This window comes from Engystomops pustulosus, chromosome 7 (assembly GCF_040894005.1).
Source record: "Engystomops pustulosus chromosome 7, aEngPut4.maternal, whole genome shotgun sequence".
NCBI classification, from domain to species: domain Eukaryota; kingdom Metazoa; phylum Chordata; class Amphibia; order Anura; family Leptodactylidae; genus Engystomops; species Engystomops pustulosus.
This window is the reverse complement of record NC_092417.1, coordinates 8,510,546-8,534,079: the sequence shown is the minus strand read 5'-3', so window position 1 is coordinate 8,534,079 and position 23,534 is coordinate 8,510,546. Positions and strand designations below refer to the sequence as shown.

The 23,534-nt window shown below is 45.7% G+C and overlaps 1 pseudogene; it reads right to left on the bottom strand.

Annotated features, from left to right (window-relative positions):
- Window positions 1-3,931: 3,931 nt before the first annotated feature.
- Window positions 3,932-23,534, bottom strand: part of LOC140068909 (NACHT, LRR and PYD domains-containing protein 3-like) — a 56,135-nt pseudogene continuing 36,532 nt past the window's right edge.

Below are 23,534 nucleotides of genomic sequence, written 5' to 3'. Positions count from 1 at the left end.
AGGATGAGTCCCTGGGAAATGGATGGGGAAGCCCGTGGTGGTAGACAGCCGTATCCAGGGACCAGACGGAGGCAACATTGTGCAAATCAACTTACAGTTCTTTATTGAACCTCAAACAGCAGGCAACAGCCAAACTCGATTAACATTGGATTCTGGTTACTGGAGTGGTCACAGAGTGGTCCGTAGGAATGGTGCACACAGCCTGATAGTAGATGCAGGCTGGGAGAATTGAGATGGAGCTGTGTCCAAACTGTGGAAGCTGCAGCTCTGGGTTAGAGTCTCCTGACTCAGCTCCTGGGATTAGTGTCCATGGCAGCACTGAAGGTGTGCTACACACTCTGTCTCCTTGGGATTAGAACATAATAAGACCATGTGCTCCCACTGCACAGGGGTTTTATACTCCCCCTGGTCAGGTGGTAGCTCCTCTCCAATCACACTCCAGCTTACAATACAGCTACATAATTGGATAATTACTTACACCCATTTAACTGTTGCCTTTTCTAGCATTATACTCTGGGTGAGTTGCACAGGCTCATCAGATAGATCCTGACATGGAGAGGGCGCTATTCGCAACTACCACCTTGCTTATACATTGGCAGGGGTGTTGCAAGTCTATCTGGTGGTACTATATATGTATATATGCATGTGAATAATTTATCACACGCATAAACACACCATACACTAGAATACACATATACTACCACATGCATATAACACACAGACACACATACATACAAACATACCCATAATCAGATAGAAATGCAGCTGCTGCAGATAATGAGGGGGATGGGGGGAGAGAACTGCAGCCAAAATAGACCTACCTTCTCTGATATAGCAGTGGAAGGCAAATTCTCTAACTAGATGAGCAATGGACGCCTGTCAGGGTGCAGGTTCAGTGGATCCTCTGGACCACCGCAGGAGGTGGCACTAGCTGACACCTAGAACCGGAATCTAAGTGGCACCTGTTCTTCAGGGCGCGTTCACACGTCGTGTTTTTGGTCGCGTTTTCATTGCGTTTGAAACGCATATACAACAGCTGATGAGAGGTGATTTGCCTAATTACATTAGTGTTTACATATGTTAACGCATGCGTTTACGATGCGTTTTGTAAACGGAAATGTTAACAGTGATGTAATTAGGCAAATCACCTCTCTTCAGCTGTTGTATATGCGTTTCAAACACAATGAAAACGCAGGTCAAAACGCAACGTGTGAACGCGCCCTCCCCAGAGCCCGCCGCAAAGCGGAACGGGGTGCCACCAGGTCGTTCCGCCGGTGCGACTAGCCCACGGTGGCAGCGGAGGTTGAGGTACCTTAGAAGGAGACAGTTGCGTGTTCAGGTACAGGCACAGAGTCAGCCCGTCAGGTTTTCGTTCGGCCACGCCCCCCGATTTACGTCGCTTGCATGCCAGCGCCGATGCGCCACAATCCGATCACGTGCGCCAGTTCAGGAGAAAGCGGCGCATATCGGAAATATATTCGGGTAACACGTCGGGAAACCGCGAATCGGGCCCTTAGTAAATGACCCCCACTGTGCAAGTCATGAGTGTAACCGGGTTTAATAGTGGGCCACTGGGGAGGCCACCACGTTCCTGGGCTAAGACGCCTGTGGCCTAGATGCAAAATAAAAGGTTTGGTTCAGTGGGATGTGCCTAGGGTTGGGGCAGACAGGATTTGCCACCTTATGGCTGTGGAATGCATCAATTGCCTCCTGACTAAGGGCAAATGGGGAAGAGGCAATGCAGTCATCAAGGGGCAACATCAGGCTGGGGGCAGCAGACCTTATCCCAGGCTGCAGGCTGGCCAGTCCTAGAATCATGTGAAGAGGCTTAGGGCCTCAGGGCAGGGGCATATTCTGGACTGCCAGCTTTCTTTCCTCTGTCAGGTATCTGCCTGTGGCTGAGAAGCAGTGGCCTAGGAAGACCACCTTCTCCTGGCAGTACTGGAGATTATCTCTGGAAGCTTTGCAACCCTTCTGGAACAGAAAACACATAAGGTAAATAGATGCATCCTGGCAAACCTGTAAAATGGAGGCACAAAACAGTATAACATAATGTCATCCACATACTGTAAAAGAACATCACCCATTAAGGGCCCTAGTCTGCAGATCTACTCCCTGTAGGACCGTGGGGTATGGAGTTTGCCCCCCCCCCCTCCTTGTGGGAATCTGCACCATATGTACTGGAATACTGAACTGGTAAAGGCAAATGGGTGCTGGCAATCTTCATGTAGGGGCAAAGAGAGGAAAACATTTGCCAAATCAAATAACAGTGAAGAATATGGCATTCTCAGGGACTGCTGCCAGTGAGGTGTGTGGATTAGGAACCACTGAGCGTCAGTACACTCATTGTCAGCTCGGAGGTCATGAACCATCCTACATATATCCAGCTGTTCTTTCTGGGTCTTTCTCTTGACTGGGAACAACAAAAGGAACTAACTCTGTCTTGGGGAGGTTGTGCTTGCCGACGTATTTGTCTGTTACCACCCCCTGCCCTAGTCCTGCTCTGTTGGGGGCATTTCTGTTTCCTAGGATGTGGCCACTCACTTCAGTCACTTTGGTAATGTCTCCTCCCCACAGTTGAAACACGCCCACCTCTCTCACCACACCGGAACTTCTCTGTTTCACTTTGTCAATGGTCTGTGAAACTGCTGATCCTGGTCTCTGTTCCCCCTGGCTTTCTGTCAGTCTTATCAGTCCCTCTGTACACCAGTCTGGCTGAGAAGTCTCTAGTCAGTTAACACCTTTGGTAATAACCCATTACAAAACAGCTGGCAAGTGCATTAGATGTACACTACACTGTCAGGTCATACCCCATGTGTCCAAAAGCTGTAACCAGTGGAACTCTTCTAACTGTTCAGGTCTCTGCTTTATCTCATCTACACACATGGGATTCTCCCATAACTATCTCTAGCCCAGCGTTCTGCGCTACCTATAAAGTTCTGGCCAGACTGCAGTGTCTCAACAAAAGCCAGGGACACTTAAATGAAGTGTTGGTGTTTAGTAAAAAAGGAAACAAAAGTCATAGGCTCAGTCATAGAGTTGGGGGCTCTGTCCTTGCTTAGTCAGTTCATGGAGGACACAGAGAAATCTGCACCGTCTTATCAATCTCAAGCAGAATTCTCTCCAAGGTCACACACTGCCTGTGAGCATAACACAGACACAGCATTCCAATCCAAAAGAGCCCAGATTTGGAGCCCCCGCCATCTCCCTTTTCCACGTACAGGAGATGCTGTCAAAATCACTTCTAAGCCACAGGATTTTTTTTTTTTAATCATCAGAATCAAATAAGTTTTATCGGGACCATAACAAAACAAACAACTTCCCACTCCAAGAATCCTCTTAGCAGAAATCCGGAATTAGTGAAAATATTCACCTTTGCCGGCTTTTATTCCAGACATCTATCAAGATTCTCCAAGGTGCTCAGCTGCTAAACTACAACAAAGACCAGTTGTTTTCTACAACTATTGTCATCAATCAGCCTTTATGGCTGCCAAGAAAATAAACTGTCTCTAAGATGGCCGCCACTGAAGATTGGTAGGGCGTGTCATCTTCTCTAACCACCAGGTACAGGGGTGTGACTAGTGACATGGTCTGGGGAGAAACTGGGGGCATCACAATAAGTGGTCTCTCCTGACTCCCTGAATCCACACCTCTGCTGATATGGGTTAAGGGGGTGGAGTCCAAGAGGGTGCTAGTCCGGATCCTAGACGCCATATTTTTTTTCCTTTATACAGGGAGGAAAATACATAAAATCTTCTTCAATTCTCTCCACATCAAAAACTTTGAAATGTTGCTTATCACCCGTCTCTCTCTTCAGCGGGCACTCCTCCTCCTCCTGTCACTCTCTCCTGGTCCGTCAGTAGTCACTGGTCTAAGTCTTTAGTAATCAACCCCATCCACTTTCCTTTCCGTCACAGTATACTTTCACAACCAACTACCTACTTACATCAAGCCAACCTTCTGCCTGGGTGCCACCATTTTCATCAAGTGCTGTCTCCCACCTCTGCACACTCAGGGGATCTTCTACCATACCCAAAAACTTCAATACCTCATGACTTCCTTTCACCCACTCTTTACCTTTCCTTTGTGACACTATGTCAGTTTTCTTTTTAGGTTTGCAATGACAAGCTACATTGTTACTTTGCTCACTACCCATATTGTGACCTGTGGAATACCTGTTTTGTTCAAGGACTATAGATATCCTCCGTAACTATAGCTCTGGACTACAAATTAAGTAGTACAAATTAGAGACCTTCACACAATGTTTCAGAAATCAAGGAGTTAACGCTCAACCGTAAAATCTCTGTCAGTGTCCCAGAGACTCTACTGTCCCTTACCGCATCACGGGGACGATCCCAATCCCGGAGGAAAGGTTCGTAAACCTGGCCAGGGTTTGTCTCTGCAAACTTCCAGATTCTTTTGGGTTTACGTCGTCGGACGGATTCGGACAACACCCAGGATTTAACATCTCAAATTACAAGACATGCACTCACATACACCGGGAAGAAGGAGGTGAACTCCGGCGCACCTCAGCGGGGAAGCCACACATGCAGGATCTCGGGTGCACGATCTTGGTGAATCGCGCTGGACTTCATCTTCATCGGACCGTCCGGATCGGGGATTGCGACAGGACCGGGTAAGTAAATGTGCCTCACTGTCCTTACTGAAGAATAGCTCAAGACAAAAACCTTTATTTTTAGCACTGAGACATGTATATGGAAAATCATAAGGCGCTTTGCATAGAGTGGGTAAGTACATGAGCAGGCAATACTATTGGGTGGTTTGATCCCAGAAATGCAACACAATTGGATGTAAGCACACAAAGGAATGTAGAACCATTGGCTGTCTTCACACATGCCCAAGTGCTCCCCTGAATACCTTCCCCAAGGTGGTGCTAGCGAGTCTTTGTGTTTTCTACCTTACTTTGTTTGAATAGAAACCCCACCCAAACTTTAGTTTTCACTAGACACGTTATGTGACCAGTGCAATCTCCTTAACACCCTCGTATCCTTGATATTCATCCGGAAACCTCCTACTACTGGAGGAAGAATTGTCCATAATGTCCTGGGATCAGCAAAGAGATACATCTGCTCCTGGTTTCCTCAATTATAGAGTTCCGTATTGGGTTTTCTTTTTTTGCAGCTTTTCTATTTCTTCCTTCTCCTCCTTAGAGAATCCATTGTCCCTTAGACTAGAAGATAAAACAGATCCCTGTGTTATTGATGGGTATGAGGAGGAATCTGTACAATCCTCAATTCTCCGATCCAGGTCCAAATTCCAAATATAAACAGAACATGTATAGTGTGTGTATACGGTACATGTATGGTGTGTGTGTATATACGGTACATGTGCAACATCCCCCACCGGGGTCTTCTTGTGGCCGGGAGGCAGCCGGGGCCCAGAATACCGGAGAGGCTGGCGGTTGAGGCCTTACAGTTCTTTATTTAACAGATGACCAATCGGTTAGCAGCAGGCTCGTGGAGAGCCAGTCCACAGGAAGGTTACACGCAGCCTGGTAGTAGCTTCAGGCTGGCATGGTAGAAATGGAGCCAAGTCCTGCTGATGGATCTCAGCTTTGGGCTTAAGTCTCCAGACTTGCCCTGGGTGCTAGGCAGGGGCCTGAGGCACCTGTGGTTCCTGGTATTAGGAAGCTTGCTGTGGCAGCACTTGCATGTCCAGCTCACCCTGATTGGACTCTGTAGACTAACCATGTCCTTCCACCCAGCAGGAGTTTATAGACTCCCCTGGTCAGGTGGTAGCAACCCTCCAATCAACTTCCAGCTTGTTTTACAAGAACATAATTGGACAGTAACCTCTCAGTATTAACTCTCTCCTAGAGGTAGCTTCTGGAAGAGTTGCGCAGGCTCACCAGATAGATCCTGGACCAGGAAAGGACGCTATTCACAACTACCACCTTGTCTATGCATTGTGTGTGTATACAGTACACGGATGATGCGCGTGTGTGTATACAGTACACGGATGATGCGCGTGTGTGTATACAGTACACGGATGCTGCGCGTGTGTGTATACAGTACACGGATGCTGCGCGTGTGTGTATACAGTACACGGATGCTGCGCGTGTGTGTATACAGTACATGTATAATGAGGAGGGTGAGGAGTGTGTGTCCTATATATGTAAATAATACTCCTCTTATCATTTTTAACCCCTTTGTGACTGATGTTTATTGTTGCCTGAATGGCCAGGGCAATGTGTTGCAGTTTTTGAAATAACAAGATCTTTCGAACACTTTACATATTAAACATTTTTTCATGACATATGAGATTTTAACTTGATGAGAGTTTTATTAACTTGTCTGGGACCGCCCACTGACTTCAGACGTCAGCGGGTGCAGGTCCTGAGTCTTTAGACATCGCTGCAGTTTTCTACTTCTCCTGCGCTAGCCGCGGGAGCAGGACCTGGTCTCCGGGTGTCTCTAGAGAGCAGAGAGATGCGGTTCTTTACAGCTTCTCCCTTCTCCGCTCCTCACAGAATCGCGCAGAAGGACCGCAGTGCACGGAGGAGCATGACTGCTGGATCTAAAGGGGTTAAACAGAGCTGCTGGGTCTAATTAGACCCAGTCCAGCTATGATCAGAATCCCTGTCACAACTGGGAATAAAATAATAAAATAAAATTTAAAGGGAAAAAAAAAAAAGGGTGAAAAAATGTCCCCAGGGGTCTTTTATGACCTCATGGGGGACATATAAAGTAAAAACATACACAAAAACATAATTAAAAAAAATCCCCCGCTACACTACTTAAAGCATCGCCACAGTCGCCTGTTTGCCCGAGATGGTACATATTATATATTAAACTGACAGAAACAAAATAGGGAATTCATTAATAATGTTCAATGTTACCCCCCTTCTTTCCATGACACACTGCCCGTGGCTAAGCACATTATTATTCTGTGTAGTGTCATTTGTTAGGCATTGCTGATGTCTCAGTATCAATTTAATGTTTTATGTTGTTAATGTCACGTGTTTCTACTTAATAACAATTGATTGTACATGAACTTCTTACTGTCATCTGGCAGGTTTTCCTGATTCCTGTTACTTCCTGTGTTACTTGTGGTTTTAGAACTTTATATTATGGTCCTATATTATCACACAGGGGCACATTTACTAAGGGTCTGTACACCGCATTTCCGTCGGGTTTCCCGACTATTTCTGATTTGTGCCTCATTTAACAGGGGTTTTTGGCGCACGCCATCAGATTTTGGCGCAATCATGCTGAGTTTCATGCGACACAAATCGGGGCGTGGCGTGTACTTGGTTCCTATATACATTGTATATTTATAGATTATTAGGGAGAATCTTCCGGAAATAACAGACACAGGAGAGGATTAGATACACAGCTCAGCAGTCAGTAACACACAGGAGAGGATTAGATACACAGCTCAGCAGTATCACACAGGATAGGATTAGATACACAGCTCAGCAGTATCACACAGGAGAGGATTAGATACACGGCTCAGCGGTATCACACAGGAGAGGGATACAAAGTGTCTATTACCCAGAGAAACTTCATTATATCTTATACTTACTATAATCCCTCCAACCTGCGGAGACCGGACAGAGCTTCCAGCAGGACACTGAGGTCAGGACCAGACAGGCGGTTACCAGACAGGACAAGTATCTTCAGGTCCGGATTATTCCTTATTACAGAAGCCAACAGGACGCAGGACGTGTCCGGGAGATTATTATAACCCAACCTGTAAGAATAAGAGGAGATGTGAGTGAGGTATCCGCAGACTGTATCACACAGCTCAGCAGTAGCACACAGGAGAGGATTAGATACACAGCTCAGCAGTATCACACAGGATAGGATTAGATACACAGCTCAGCAGAATATCCCACTGTGTATCTAATCCCATCCTTTGTGATACTCTCTGCTGAGCTGTGTATCTTATCCAATTATGTGTGATACCGTCTGCTCAGCTGTGTATCTAATCTTATGCTGTCTGATACTGTCTGCTGAGCTGTGTATCTAATCCTATCCTGTGTGATACTGCTGAGCTGTGTATCTAATCCTCTCCTGTGTGATACTGCTCAGCTGTGTATCTAATCTTATGCTGTCTGATACTGTCTGTTGAGCTGTGTATCTAACTCTTTCCTGTGGGATAGTGTCTGCTGATATTTGTATCTAATCCTATCCTCTGTGATACTGCCTGCTGAGCTGTGTATCTAATCCTATTCTGTGTGATACAGACTGCTGAGCCATGTATCTAATCCTCTCCTGTGTGATACTGCCTGCTGAGCCATGTATCTAATCCTATCCTGTGTGATACTGCTGAACTGTGTCTTCAATCCTCTTCTGTGTGATACTGTCTGCTGAGCTGTGTATCTAATCCTATCCTGTGTGATACTGCCTGCTGATCTGTGTATCTAATCCTCTCCTGTGTGATACTGTCTGCTGAGTTGTGTATCTAATCCTATCCTGTGTGATACTGCCTGCTGAGCTGTGTATCTAATCCTATCCTGTGTGATACTGCCTGCTGAGATGTGTATCTAATCCTATCCTGTGTGATACTGCTGAGCTGTGTATCTAATCCTATCCTGTGTGATACTGACTGCTGAGCTGTGTATCTAATCCTATCCTGTGTGATACTGCCTGCTGAGCTGTGTATCTAATCCTCTCCTGTGTTATACTGTCTGCTGAGTTGTGTATCTAATTCTGTCTAGGGTTGCACGATGCATTGAAATCTCAGTACTTATAGCCAGAATGGTTCAATACCAGGTTTCTGTTACGTGCGGTACTGAACGACTTCCACAGACTTCTATCTGTCTGCAAGGCAGACATCGGGAAGAGATGTGTCGGGTTAGAGGCAGAGCAGGGACCACGTCAGCAGGGAGATATCACCATCTGTCCATATATGGGTCTCTACATCTCCCAGGTCTTCCCCAGACACAAGACTTGAAGAACCCACAACCTCCACCCTATGCCATAGAGAGACTGAGCCTCTATCCACTAGGCTATGGGCTTAGTGGTGGTCTATGGGAGGATTTCATGTAAGTAAGAGCTTCACTGTTACACTGTGACACAGGCTGAATACACTGATACATAGAGATGGATCTTCTTAGAGATTATTATAATTGAGATTATTATTATGAAGACGATTATGATTATTATGGAGATTTGAATAATATTTTAATCATATATTACAGTTACATTAAATGAATAAATATGTATAAGTTACATTCACACAGCTGTATGTCGGACCAGCCGCAGCCCCCTCCCCCCTCCATAGAGAAAAGCGCTGCACACAAGGGGAAAGATAGAGCATATGCATCCCCCCCCCCAGACGGCCGTTTGAATGTAACCATATACAAAAAATAAGGGCTCATTCAGACGGGCGTTTCCACTGCTCATCTGCAAAAAATGCTGACGTGATGTCTGATCAGTCCATATTGTATCCGTACCCCATCCGTTATTTTCTCAGATTCAAAAAAAGCTGATGGGTTTCTAATTTACTTCTTGCTCCGCCCAGTTGGTTGCAACATTTGAAGAAATAACACTCGGCACATGCATGACCTCCGTATGCCGTCCATTTTTTTGCGGATACATTGACTTCTATGGATGTACGTGGTCCGCATGCGAGACACAATAACGCATGCTGCACTTTTTTTCTCACTGTCTGCACATCCGTGAAAAAGGACATGAGAACAGACCCATAGGAAACAGTGGGTCCGTTTGCCATCCGCAAAAAAAAGGATAGTATACGGACATCAAAAACACCCGTCTACATGAGCCCTCTTGATAATGAAAAAGGGAGAAAAATCTTCCCTGAAATGTGTTTATGTCCCAGCGGCTGATTTCTACTACAAGTGCCCCCGGGTCTATGCCCCTTCCTTACATGTAATGTGTATCGGGTAGGTACCTGGACCACCTACCTCCCTACTCGGGGACAGTAAAAATTTTGGGGCCCCTGACTGGGAGATGCTGGGCCCCCCTGCTGCTTGTATATTTATGTTATTATCGTCCTATATTATCACACAGTGCTGTCAGGGGGTTGTATATACAGCGCCCCCTAGAGGTGATGGGGAATAACTCTGCACCTTCCTGTCCTGTAAGACTTTGGGTGCTGGAGATGATATGTGGGTGCAGGGTGTCCCCATCATGTGCGGCTCCTGTATTACCGGATCACAGAGATAAGAGAAGGACAAGGCCGGGGCTCGTCATCCACAGCTCAGTGTCTCCTCTCCAGTCCTGCAATATTGTATGTTACCTCTGGGGGGCGCTATAGTCAGCTCCTAATAATGTATCTTCCTCTCCTCTATTACAGACACAAGAGACAAAGGGGGTCATTTACTAAGGGCCCGATTCGTGTTTTCCCGACGTATTACCCGAATATTTCCGATTTGTGTAGATTTTCACTATATTTCCCCGGGATTTTGGCGCACGCGATCCGATTGTGGCGCATCGGCGCTGGCATGCACACGACGGAAATCGGGGGGCGTGGCCATTAAAAAAACCTGACTGATTTGGAAAAACCGCCGCATTAAAAAAAAGTGTCACTCGACACGCACTTACCTGCACCCACAATAGGACGGTGAAGTTCAGTGCATTCTGATGAACTTCAGCGCAGCAGCGACACCTGGTGGACGTTGGAGGAACTACCTTAGTGAATCCCAAACGGGTAAGTAAATCTGCCCCATTTGAAGGTCATTTACTAAGGGCCTGATTCGCGTTTTCCCGACGTGTTACCCGAATATTTCCGATTTTCCCTGTATTGCCCCTGAATTTTGGCGCACGCGATATGATTTTGGCGCATCGGCGCGGGCATGCACGCAACGGAAATCGGGGGGGCGTGGCCGAACGGAAACCCAACGGATTCGTAAAAACCGCCGCATTTAAAAAACAAAAAGTGTTGCGGGACTCGCGCTTACCTTCACCAGGAATAGGCCGGTGAACTTGAGTGCATTCCAGCGGACTTCAGCGCAGCAGCGACACCTGGTGGACGTCGGAGGAACTGCCTTAATGAATCCCGGCCGGACCAGAATCCACCGCAGAGAACGCGCCGCTGGATCGCGAATGGACCGGGTAAGTAAATCTGCCCCTATGTGTCTATTACTGGGAGAAACTTCATTCTATCTTATACTTACTGTAATCTCTCCATCCTGCAGAGACCAGACAGAGCTTCCAGCAGGACACTGAGGTCAGGACCAGACAGGCGGTTACCAGACAGGACAAGTATCTTCAGGTCCGGATTATTCCTTATCACAGAAGCCAACGGGACGCAGGACGTGTCTGGGAGATTATTATTACCCAACCTGTAAGAATAAGAGGAGATGTGAGGGAGGTATCCGCAGACTGTATCACACAGGAGAGGATTAGATACACAGCTCCGCAGTATCACACAGGATAGGATTAGATACACAGCTCAGCAGACTGTATCACACATGATGGGATTAGATACACAGCTCAGCAGACTGTATTACACATGAAGGGATTAGATACACAGCTCCAATTCTGTGTCATACTGTTGCTGAGCTGTGTATCTAATCCTGTCTGCAAAGCTGTGTATCTAATCCTATCCTGTGTAAAACTGCAGAGCTGTGTGATACTGACTGCTGAGCTGTGTATCTAATCCCACCATGTGTGATACTGTCTGTTGAGCTGTGTATCTAATCCTATCCTGTGTGATACTGCTGAACTGTGTATCTAATCCTATCCTGTGTGATACTGACTGCTGAGCTGTGTATCTAATCCTATCCTGTGTGATACTGACTGCTGAGCTGTGCATCTAATCCCACCATGTGTGATACTGTCTGTTGAGCTGTGTATCTAATCCTATCCTGTGTGTTTCTGTTGAGCTGTGTATCGAATCCTATCCTGTGTGATACTGTCTGCTGAGCTGTGTATCTAATCCTATCCTGTGTGATACTGTCTGCTGAGCTGTGTATCTAATCCTGCCATGTGTGATACTGACTGCTGAGCTGTGTATCTAATCCTATCCTGTGTGACACTGTCTGCTGAGCTGTGCATCTAATCCTATCCTGTGTGATACTGACTGCTGAGCTGTGTATCTAATCCTATCCTGTGTGATACTGTCTGCTGAGCTGTGTATCTAATCCTATCCTGTATGATACCGTGCTGAGTTGTGTATCTAATCCTATCCTGTGTGACACTGACTGCTGAGCTGTGTATCTAATCCCACCATGTGTGATACTGTCTGTTGAGCTGTGTATCTAATCCGATCCTGTGTGTTTCTGTTGAGCTGTGTATCTAATCCTATCCTGTGTGTTTCTGTTGAGCTGTGTATCTAATCCTATCCTGTGTGATACGGTCTGCTGAGCTGTGTATCTAATCCTCTCCTGTGTGATACTGTCTGCTGGGCTGTGTATCTAAGCCTATCCTGTGTGATACTGACTGCTGAGCTGTGTATCTAATCCCATCCTGTGTGATACTGTCTGCTGAGCTGTGTATCTAATCCTATGCTGTGTGATACTGTGCTGAGTTGTGTATCTAACCCACTGGTTTGCACGGCTGCCACTAGGAGCTCAATACTTACTCCTTACACTGCCTGGCTTCCTTTTCTACTCCCTTGTTACCCCCTACGGAGCTAAGGGCATTTTCTGAAGAACCCAGCGTTCCCCTCATGAGCCCAATAGGGCGAAACAAGCCATGTCGGGATTTGGGTTCCATACCCTATATGTGATACACACTCTATGACACAGTTTTTCACTTACCTGTGACCGTGTATGACGCCAAAGGTTTTAAACCTGACTATACCTGTTGAATAGGTCTGTAATAGGGCCAGCTATAGGACCATAGTTCTGAGGCTAGGCCATTAGGGTGTGATAGGCTTTGTCCTAAATGGGGCTTGTGCAGGGACTTTATATGACTATTACGTCAACAAGACCCGAGCCCAGATGGACTAATAGCCATCATTCACCCTTCTTTTCTGCACTCTATGTACCCTTCATGGATCTTTACCCTCCTCACCTAAGACCGTGATTGACTATTCTAACAAAGGCCAAGGTGAATCATCTCCGGTATTTTCATAAGGAGTCACATGGACTTACTTTACGTTATGATCTTTGAGAAATACATACAATATACAAGGTGAGCCCTAGATAGAAAATTCACGTCATATTTTCAGGTCACCTATAGCAGATTCCTATACGCTCAATCATCTTTCTCTGTATTTATAGACTGACCATCTATGCAGAGGCTACAATCACATTTATAAAAGACTCCATAACACTCTTTCTCTGTTTAAATCTACAATAAAAAAGCAAGTTTATATTTTCAAATCACTGGTTGTAATTTGTTTTATACCCTTTAAAGTGATTTCATTCACTGGGGTCCTCCCCAACTTCGAGCAAGACCCTGCACCCTCCCTCCTTCTTTCATGTAATCCTGCCATGTGTGATACTGTCTGCTGTGCTTTGTATCTAATCCTATCATATGTGATACTGCTCCGCCATGTATCTAATCCTCTCCTGTGTGATACTGCATAGCTGTGTATCTAATCCTCTCCTGTGTGATACTGCATAGCTGTGTATCTAATCCTCTCCTGTGTGATACTGCTGAGCTATGTATCTAATCCTATCCTGTGTGATACTGCTGAGCTATGTATCTAATCCTCTCCTGTGTGATACTGCATAGCTGTGTATCTAATCCTCTCCTGTGTGATACTGCTGAGCTATGTATCTAATCCTCTCCTGTGTGATACTGCATAGCTGTGTATCTAATCCTCTCCTGTGTGATACTGCATAGCTGTGTATCTAATCCTCTCCTGTGTGATACTGCTGAGCTGTGTATCTAATCCTCTCCTGTGTGATACTGCATAGCCATGTATGTAATCCTCTCCTGTGTGATACTGCATAGCTGTGTATCTAATCCTCTCCTGTGTGATACTGCATAGCTGTGTATCTAATCCTCTCCTGTGTGATACTGCTGAGCTATGTATCTAATCCTATCCTGTGTGATACTGCTGAGCTATGTATCTAATCCTATCCTGTGTGATACTGCTGAGCTATGTATCTAATCCTCTCCTGTGTGATACTGTCTGCTGAGCTGTGTATCTAATCCTATCCTGTGTGATACTGTTGAGCTGTGTATCTAATCCTCTCCTGTGTGATACTGCTGAGCTGTGTATCTAATCCTCTCCTGTGTGATACTGACTGCTGAGCTGTGTATCTAATCCTATCATGTGTGATACTGTCTGCTGAGCTGTGTATCTAATCCTCTCCTGTGTGATACTGACTGCTGAGCTGTGTATCTAATCCTCTCCTGTGTGATACTGTCTGCTGGGCTGTGTATCTAATTCTATCCTGTGTGATACTGCTGAGCTGTGTATCTAATCCTCTCCTGTGTGATACTGTCTGCTGAGCTGTGTATCTAGTTCTATCCTGTGTGATACTGCTGAGCTGTGTATCTAATCCTATCATGTGTGATACTGACCGATGAGCTGTGTATCTAATCCTCTCCTGTGTGATACTGTCTGCTGAGCTGTGTATCTAATTCTATCCTGTGTGATACTGCTGAGCTGTGTATCTAATCCTCTTCTGTGTGATACTGACTGCTGAGCTGTGTATCTAATCCTATCCTGTGTGATACTGACTGCTGAGCTGTGTATCTAATCCTCTCCTGTGTGATACTGTCTGCTGAGCTGTGTATCTAATCCTATCCTGTGTGATACTGCTGAGCTGTGTATCTAATCCTATCATGTGTGATACTGTCTGCTGAGCTGTGTATCTAATCCTCTCCTGTGTGATACTGACCGATGAGCTGTGTATCTAATCCTCTCCTGTGAGATATATGTATAATGACATATGTCTAATCACACCCACTGACCCTCTAATCTACTATTCTGGGGTCTTCGGTTGATGCTTTTTCCCTCTTCTGTTATTTATAGATATTTTTGTGCTTATTTTAAGTCTGATTTCTACTACAAGTGCCCCCGGGACTATGCCCCTTCCTTACATGTAATGTGTATCGGGTAGGTACCTGGACCACCTACCTCCCTACTCAGGGACACTCAGGATTTTGGGGCCCCTGACTGGGAAATGCTGGGGGCTCCCCTGCTGCTTGTGGTTGTAGAGCAAGTCATCCACAGCTCAGTGTCTCCTCTCCAGTCCTGGAATATTGTATGTTACCTCTGGGGGGCGCTATAGTCAGCTCCTAATAATGAGATGATTCTGTATCTTCCTCTCCTCTATATTTATGGCAGAGGCTTATTATAGGATTTCTGGACTTGGTTCCTGTATACTTTGTATATTTCATAGTTTCATTGTATCATGGTTTATATGGTTGAAAAAAGACACATGACCATCAAGTTCAACCAAGGAAGGAAACGGATTGGATGAGGAAGGGATTTATGGGAAACAATTCTATATAACATAACCAGCAATGTTATTTAGGTGTAAAAAGGCATCTAGACCCTTCTTGAAGCTCTCTGCTGTCCCTGCTGTGACCAGCGCCTAAGCTCTCTGCTGTCCCTGCTGTGACCAGCGCCTGAGCTCTCTGCTGTCCCTGCTGTGACCAGCGCCTGAGCTCTCTGCTGTCCCTGCTGTGACCAGCGCCTGAGCTCTCTGCTGTCCCTGCTGTGACCAGCGCCTGAGCTCTCTGCTGTCCCTGCTGTGACCAGGCCTGAGCTCTCTGCTGTCCCTGCTGTGACCAGCGCCTGAGCTCTCTGCTGTCCCTGCTGTGACCAGCGCCTGAGCTCTCTGCTGTCCCTGCTGTGACCAGCGCCTGAGCTCTCTGCTGTCCCTGTTGTGACCAGCGCCTGAGCTCTCTGCTGTCCCTGCTGTGACCAGCGCCTGAGCTCTCTGCTGTCCCTGCTGTGACCAGCGCCTAAGCTCTCTGCTGTCCCTGCTGTGACCAGCGCCTGAGCTCTCTGCTGTCCCTGCTGTGACCAGCGCCTGAGCTCTCTGCTGTCCCTGCTGTGACCAGCGCCTGGGCTCTCTGCTGTCCATGCTGTGACCAGCGCCTGAGCTCTCTGCTGTCCCTGCTGTGACCAGCGCCTGGGCTCTCTGCTGTCCATGCTGTGACCAGCGCCTGAGCTCTCTGCTGTCCCTGCTGTGACCAGCGCCTGAGCTCTCTGCTGTCCCTGCTGTGACCAGCGCCTGAGCTCTCTGCTGTCCCTGCTGTGACCAGCGCCTGAGCTCTCTGCTGTCCCTGCTGTGACCAGCGCCTGAGTTCTCTGCTGTCCCTGCTGTGACCAGCCCCTGAGGCAGGCTATTCCACAGATTGACAGTTCTCATAGTAAAAAAGCCCTGTCGCCTCCGGTGATTAAACCTTGTTTTCTCCAGATGGAGACAGTGCCCCCTCGTCTTTTGATTTGATCTAATCTGAAACAACTTACCACCATATTCTTTGTATGGACCATTCATATATTTATATAAATTATTCCTGTCTCCTCGTAGTCGTCGCTTTTCCAGACTAAATAAATCTAGTTGTTTTAATCTTTCCTCATAACCAAGACCCTCCATACCCCTTATCATTTTTGTGGCTCTACGTTGTACCCTCTCCAGCTCCAGGGCATCCTTTTTATGGACCGGTGCCCAGAACTAGACAGCATATTCCAGGTGAGGCCGAACCAATGCCTTGTATAGTGGTAATATTACATCCCTATCACGAGAGTCCCAACCACTGCTGATACATGACAAGATCCTACTGGCTTTAGAGGCAGCTGATTGACATTGCATGCTGTTATTCAATTTTTGATCTACCAATACCCCCAGGTCCTTCTCAACAAGGGACTCTCCCAGATTTACTCCCCCAAGGACATATTTTGCCTTTGGATTATTAGCCCCCAGGTGCATAGCCTTACATTTATCCACATTAAACCTCATTTGCCAAGTGGATGACCAAACATTCAGTCTGTCCAAGTCACCCTGCACCCTATGAACATCCTCCATAGACTTTATTACACTACACAGCTTTTACTACTGCTCCCATCCTCCATAGACTGTATTACACTACACAGCTTGTACTACTGCTCCCATCCTCCATAGACTGTATTATACTACACAGCTTGTACTACTCCCATCCTCCATAGACTGTATTACACTACACAGCTTGTACTACTACCCCCATCCTCCATAGACTGTATTACACTACACAGCTTGTACTACTACCCCCATCCTCCATAGACTGTATTACACTACACAGCTTGTACTACTCCCATCCTCCATAGACTGTATTACACTACACAGCTTGTACTACTGCTCCCATCCTCCATAGACTGTATTATACTACACAGCTTGTACTACTGCTCCCATCCTCCATAGACTGTACTACACTACACAGCTTGTACTACCCCCATCCTCCATAGACTGTATTACACTACACAGCTTGGGCCAAGCACAGAACCCTGGGGTACACCACTCATAACTGGTGACCATTCCGAGTAGGAATCATTGACCACAACTCTCTGGATACGATCCTTCAGCCAGTTCTCAATCCAATTGCAAATGATTTCTGCCAAACCAATAGCCCTAATTTTACCCATCAGGCGTCTGAGGGACAGTGTCAAATGCCTTAGCAAAGTCCAAATTTATAGATTACTAGGGAGAATCTTCGGCAAATAACAGACACAGGAGAGGATTAGATACACAGCTAAGCAGTATCACACAGGAGAGGATTAGATACACAGCTCAGCAGACAGTATCACACAGGATAGGATTAGATACACAGCTCAGCAGTATCACACAGGAGAGGATTAGATACACAGCTCAGCAGTATCACACAGGAGAGGATTAGATACATAGCTCAGCAGTCAGTATCACACAGGGTAGGATTAGATACATGGCTCAGCAGTCTGTATCACACAGGATGGGATTAGATACACAGCTCAGCAGTATCACACAGGAGAGGATTAGATACATAGCTCAGCAGTATCACACAGGAGAGGATTAGATACATAGCTCAGCAGTATCACACAGGAGAGGATTAGATACATAGCTCAGCAGTATCACACAGGAGAGGATTAGATACACAGCTCAGCAGACAGTATCACACAGGATGGGATTAGATACACAGCTGAGCAGTATCACACAGGAGAGGATTAGATACATAGCTCAGCAGTATAACACAGGATAGGATTAGATACACAGCTCAGCAGACAGTATCACACAGGATGGGATTAGATACACAGCTGAGCAGTATCACACAGGAGAGGATTAGATACATAGCTCAGCAGTCAGTATCACACAGGGTAGGATTAGATACATGGCTCAGCAGACAGTATCACACAGGATAGGATTAGATACACAGCTCAGCAGTATCACACAGGAGAGGATTAGATACATAGCTCAGCAGTCAGTATCACACAGGGTAGGATTAGATACATGGCTCAGCAGACAGTATCACACAGGATAGGATTAGATACACAGCTCAGCAGTATCACACAGGAGAGGATTAGATACATAGCTCAGCAGTCAGTATCACACAGGGTAGGATTAGATACATGGCTCAGCAGACAGTATCACACAGGATGGGATTAGATACACAGCTCAGCAGTATCACACAGGAGAGGATTAGATACATAGCTCAGCAGTATCACACAGGAGAGGATTAGATACACAGCTCAGCAGTATCACACAGGAGAGGATTAGATACATAGCTCAGCAGTATCACACAGGAGAGGATTAGATACACAGCTCAGCAGACAGTATCACACAGGGTGGGATTAGATACACAGCTCAGCAGTATCACACAGGAGAGGATTAGATACATAGCTCAGCAGTATCACACAGGATAGGATTAGATACACAGCTCAGCAGTATCACACAGGATAGGATTAGATACACAGCTCAGCAGTATGACACAGGATAGGATTAGATACACAGCTCAGCAGACAGTATCACACGGGATAGGATTAGATACACAGCTCAGCAGACAGTATCACACAGGATAGGATTAGATACACAGCTCAGCAGTATCACACAGGAGAGGATTAGATACACAGCTCAGCAGAATCACACAGAGGATTAGATACATAGCTCAGCAGTATCACACAGAGGATTAGATACATAGCTCAGCAGTATCACACAGGAGAGGATTAGATACATAGCTCGGCAGTATCACACAGGAGAGGATTAGATACATAGCTCAGCAGACAGTATCACACAGGATAGGATTAGATACACAGCTCAGCAGTATCACACAGGAGAGGATTAGATACATAGCTCAGCAGTATCACACAGGATAGGATTAGATACACAGCTCAGCAGTATAACACAGGAGAGGATTAGATACACAGCTCAGCAGTATCACACAGGAGAGGATTAGATACATAGCTCAGCAGTCTGTATCACACAGGATAGGATTAGATACACAGCTCAGCAGTATCACACAGGAGAGGATTAGATACATAGCTCAGCAGTATAACACAGGAGAGGATTAGATACACAGCTCAGCAGTCTGTATCACACAGGATGGGATTAGATACACAGCTCAGCAGTCAGTATCACACAGGATAGGATTAGATACACAGCTCAGCAGTATCACACAGGAGAGGATTAGATACATAGCTCAGCAGTATCACACAGGAGAGGATTAGATACACAGCTCAGCAGTCTGTATCACACAGGATGGGATTAGATACACAGCTGAGCAGTATCACACAGGAGAGGATTAGATACACAGCTCAGCAGTATCACACAGGAGAGGATTAGATACATAGCTCAGCAGTATCACACAGGAGAGGATTAGATACACAGCTCAACAGTATCACACAGGAGAGGATTAGATACAAAGTGTCTATTACTGGGAGAATCTTCATTATATGTTGTACTTACCCTAATCTCTCCAACCTGCAGAGACCGGACAGAGCTTCCAGCAGGACACGGAGGTCAGGACCAGCCAGGCTGTTACCAGACAGGACAAGTGTCTTCAGGTCCAGATTATTCCTTATTACAGAAGCCAACGGAACGCAGGACGTGTCCGGGAGATTATTATAACCCAACCTGTAAGAATAAGAGGAGATGTGAGTGAGGTATCCGCAGACTGTATCACACAGCTCAGCAGTAGCACACAGGAGAGGATTAGATACACAGCTCAGCAGTATCACACAGGATAGGATTAGATATATATCTCAGAAGACTGTATCACACATGATAGGCTTACATACACAACACACAGCTCAGCAGTCAGTATCACACAGGAGAGGATTAGATACAAAGCTCAGCAGTATCACACAGGATAGGATTAGATACACAGCTCAGCAGGCAGTATCACACAGGATAGGATTAGATACACAGCTCAGCAGTCAGTATCACACAGGATAGGATTAGATACACAGCTCAGCAGTCAGTATCACACAGGATAGGATTAGATACACAGCTCAGCAGACAGTATCACACAGGATGGGATTAGATACACAGCTCAGCAGACAGTATCACACAGGATAGGATTAGATACACAGCTCAGCAGTCAGTATCACACAGGATAGGATTAGATACACAGCTCAGCAGACATTATCACACAGGATAGGATTAGATACACAGCTCAGCAGACAGTATCACACAGGATAGGATTAGATACACAGCTCAGCAGACAGTATCACACAGGATAGGATTAGATACACAGCTCAGCAGTATCACACAGGAGAGGATTAGATACACAACTCAGCAGTATCACACAGGAGAGGATTAGATACACAACTCAGCAGTATCACACAGGAGAGGATTAGATACACAGCTCAGCAGACAGTATCACACAGGATAGGATTAGATACACAGCTCAGCAGACAGTATCACACAGGATAGGATTAGATACACAGCTCAGCAGACAGTATCACACAGGATAGGATTAGATACACAGCTCAGCAGTATCACACAGGAGAGGATTAGATACACAGCTCAGCAGTATCACACAGGAGAGGATTAGATACACAGCTCAGCAGTATCACACAGGAGAGGATTAGATACACAGCTCAGCAGACAGTATCACACAGGATAGGATTAGATACACAGCTCAGCAGACAGTATCACACAGGAGAGGATTAGATACACAGCTCAGCAGTATCACACAGGAGAGGATTAGATACACAGCTCAGCAGTATCACACAGGAGAGGATTAGATACACAGCTCAGCAGTATCACACAGGAGAGGATTAGATACACAGCTCAGCAGTATCACACAGGAGAGGATTAGATGCACAGCTCAGCGGTATCACACAGGAGAGGATTAGATACAAAGTGTCTATTACTGGGAGAATCTTCATTATATGTTGTACTTACCCTAATCTCTCCAACCTGCAGAGACCGGACAGAGCTTCCAGCAGGACACGGAGGTCAGGACCAGCCAGGCTGTTACCAGACAGGACAAGTATCTTCAGGTCCGGATTATTCCTTATTACAGAAGCCAACGGGACGCAGGACGTGTCCGGGAGAACATTATTATCCAACCTGTAAGAATAAGAGGAGATGTGAGGGAGGTATCACACAGGATAGGATTAGATACATATCTCAGAAGACTGTATCACACATGATAGGCTTACATACACAACACACAGCTCAGCAGTCAGTATCACACAGGAGAGGATTAGATACAAAGCTCAGCAGTATCACACAGGAGAGGATTAGATACACAGCTCAGCAGACAGTATCACACAGGATAGGATTAGATACACAGCTCAGCAGTCAGTATCACACAGGATAGGATTAGATACACAGCTCAGCAGACAGTATCACACAGGATGGGATTAGATACACAGCTCAGCAGACAGTATCACAAAGGATAGGATTAGATACACAGCTCAGCAGTCAGTATCACACAGGATAGGATTAGATACACAGCTCAGCAGTCAGTATCACACAGGATAGGATTAGATACACAGCTCAGCAGTCAGTATCACACAGGATAGGATTAGATACACAGCTCAGCAGACTGTATCACACAGGATAGGATTAGATACACAGCTCAGCAGTCAGTATCACACAGGATAGGATCAGATACACAGCTCAGCAGTATCACACAGGATAGATACACAGCTCAGCAGTCAGTATCACACAGGATAGGATTAGATACACAGCTCAGCAGACAGTATCACACAGGATGGGATTAGATACACAGCTCAGCAGACAGTATCACACAGGATAGGATTAGATACACAGCTCAGCAGTCAGTATCACACAGGATAGGATTAGATACACAGCTCAGCAGACTGTATCACACAGGATAGGATTAGATACACAGCTCAGCAGTCAGTATCACACAGGATAGGATTAGATACACAGCTCAGCAGTCAGTATCACACAGAAGAGGATTAGATACACAGCTCAGCAGACAGTATCACACAGGATAGAATTAGATACACAGCTCAGCAGGCAGTATCACACAGGATAGGATGAGATACACAGCTCAGCAGACTGTATCACACAGGATAGGATTAGATACACAGCTCAGCAGACTGTATCACACAGGATAGGATTAGATACACAGCTCAGCAGTCAGTATCACACAGGATAGGATCAGATACACAGCTCAGCAGTATCACACAGGATAGATACACAGCTCAGCAGTCAGTATTACACAGGATAGGATTAGATACACAGCTCAGCAGTCAGTATCACACAGGATAGGATTAGATACACAGCTCAGCATACAGTATCACACAGGAGAGGATTAGATACACAGCTCAGCAGTCAGTATCACACAGGAAAGGATTAGATACACAGCTCAGCAGTCAGTATCACACAGAAGAGGATTAGATACACAGCTCAGCAGACAGTATCACACAGGATAGAATTAGATACACAGCTCAGCAGTCAGTATCACAGTCCTAGGCTACTTTAGTCCTAGGCTACAATAAACAGCTGTAACAGTTATCACAGGCGTCTGTAATGAAGCTTTAGTGTTAATCCTGGTTCTTATGACAACCCAACATTTTTACTATCCAATTGTCACAGAGACCAAAAAAGTTCTGGCTGGGATTACAATGATAAACTATACAGTTCCAACTTACATACAAATTCAACTTTAGAACAAACCTACAGACCCTATCTTGTATGTAACCCGGGGACTGCCTGTATATTCTCTTAGCTACACCAGAGAAGTTCCTAAGGAGTGAGAGTGGAACGATACTGTGGATTTGTCAAAGAACATTGAAAAGACTTAAAAGGAGCTCCGGTCAGATTGATTTTTTTTATATATTTTTTATACTTTGGTGTATGGAGCTGTGGGAGGTTTTGATGATGTTTACAATGTTATAATTTTTATGACTGTGTGACATTTTGATCACTTTTTATAGAAGTGCCATTTTCGACTTTCTGTCTATTTTAATAGATTGGGCATTTTCGGACGCGGCGATACCTAATGTGTGTATGATTTTTACTGTTTATTTATATAAGTTCTAGGGAAAGGGGGTGCTTTGAGTTTTTAGGTTTTTTTATTATATATATTTTTTTTTTTTTAGATTTATTTTTACAATTTTTAAGACTCCCTAAGGTACTTTAACCCTAGGTTGTCTGTAAGATCCTACCATATACTGCCATACTACTGATAGCACATTGTAATGCATGGGTTAAGCCGAAGTAGCCTCTGGTCTTCGGAAGACCCAAGGCTACCATGGTAACG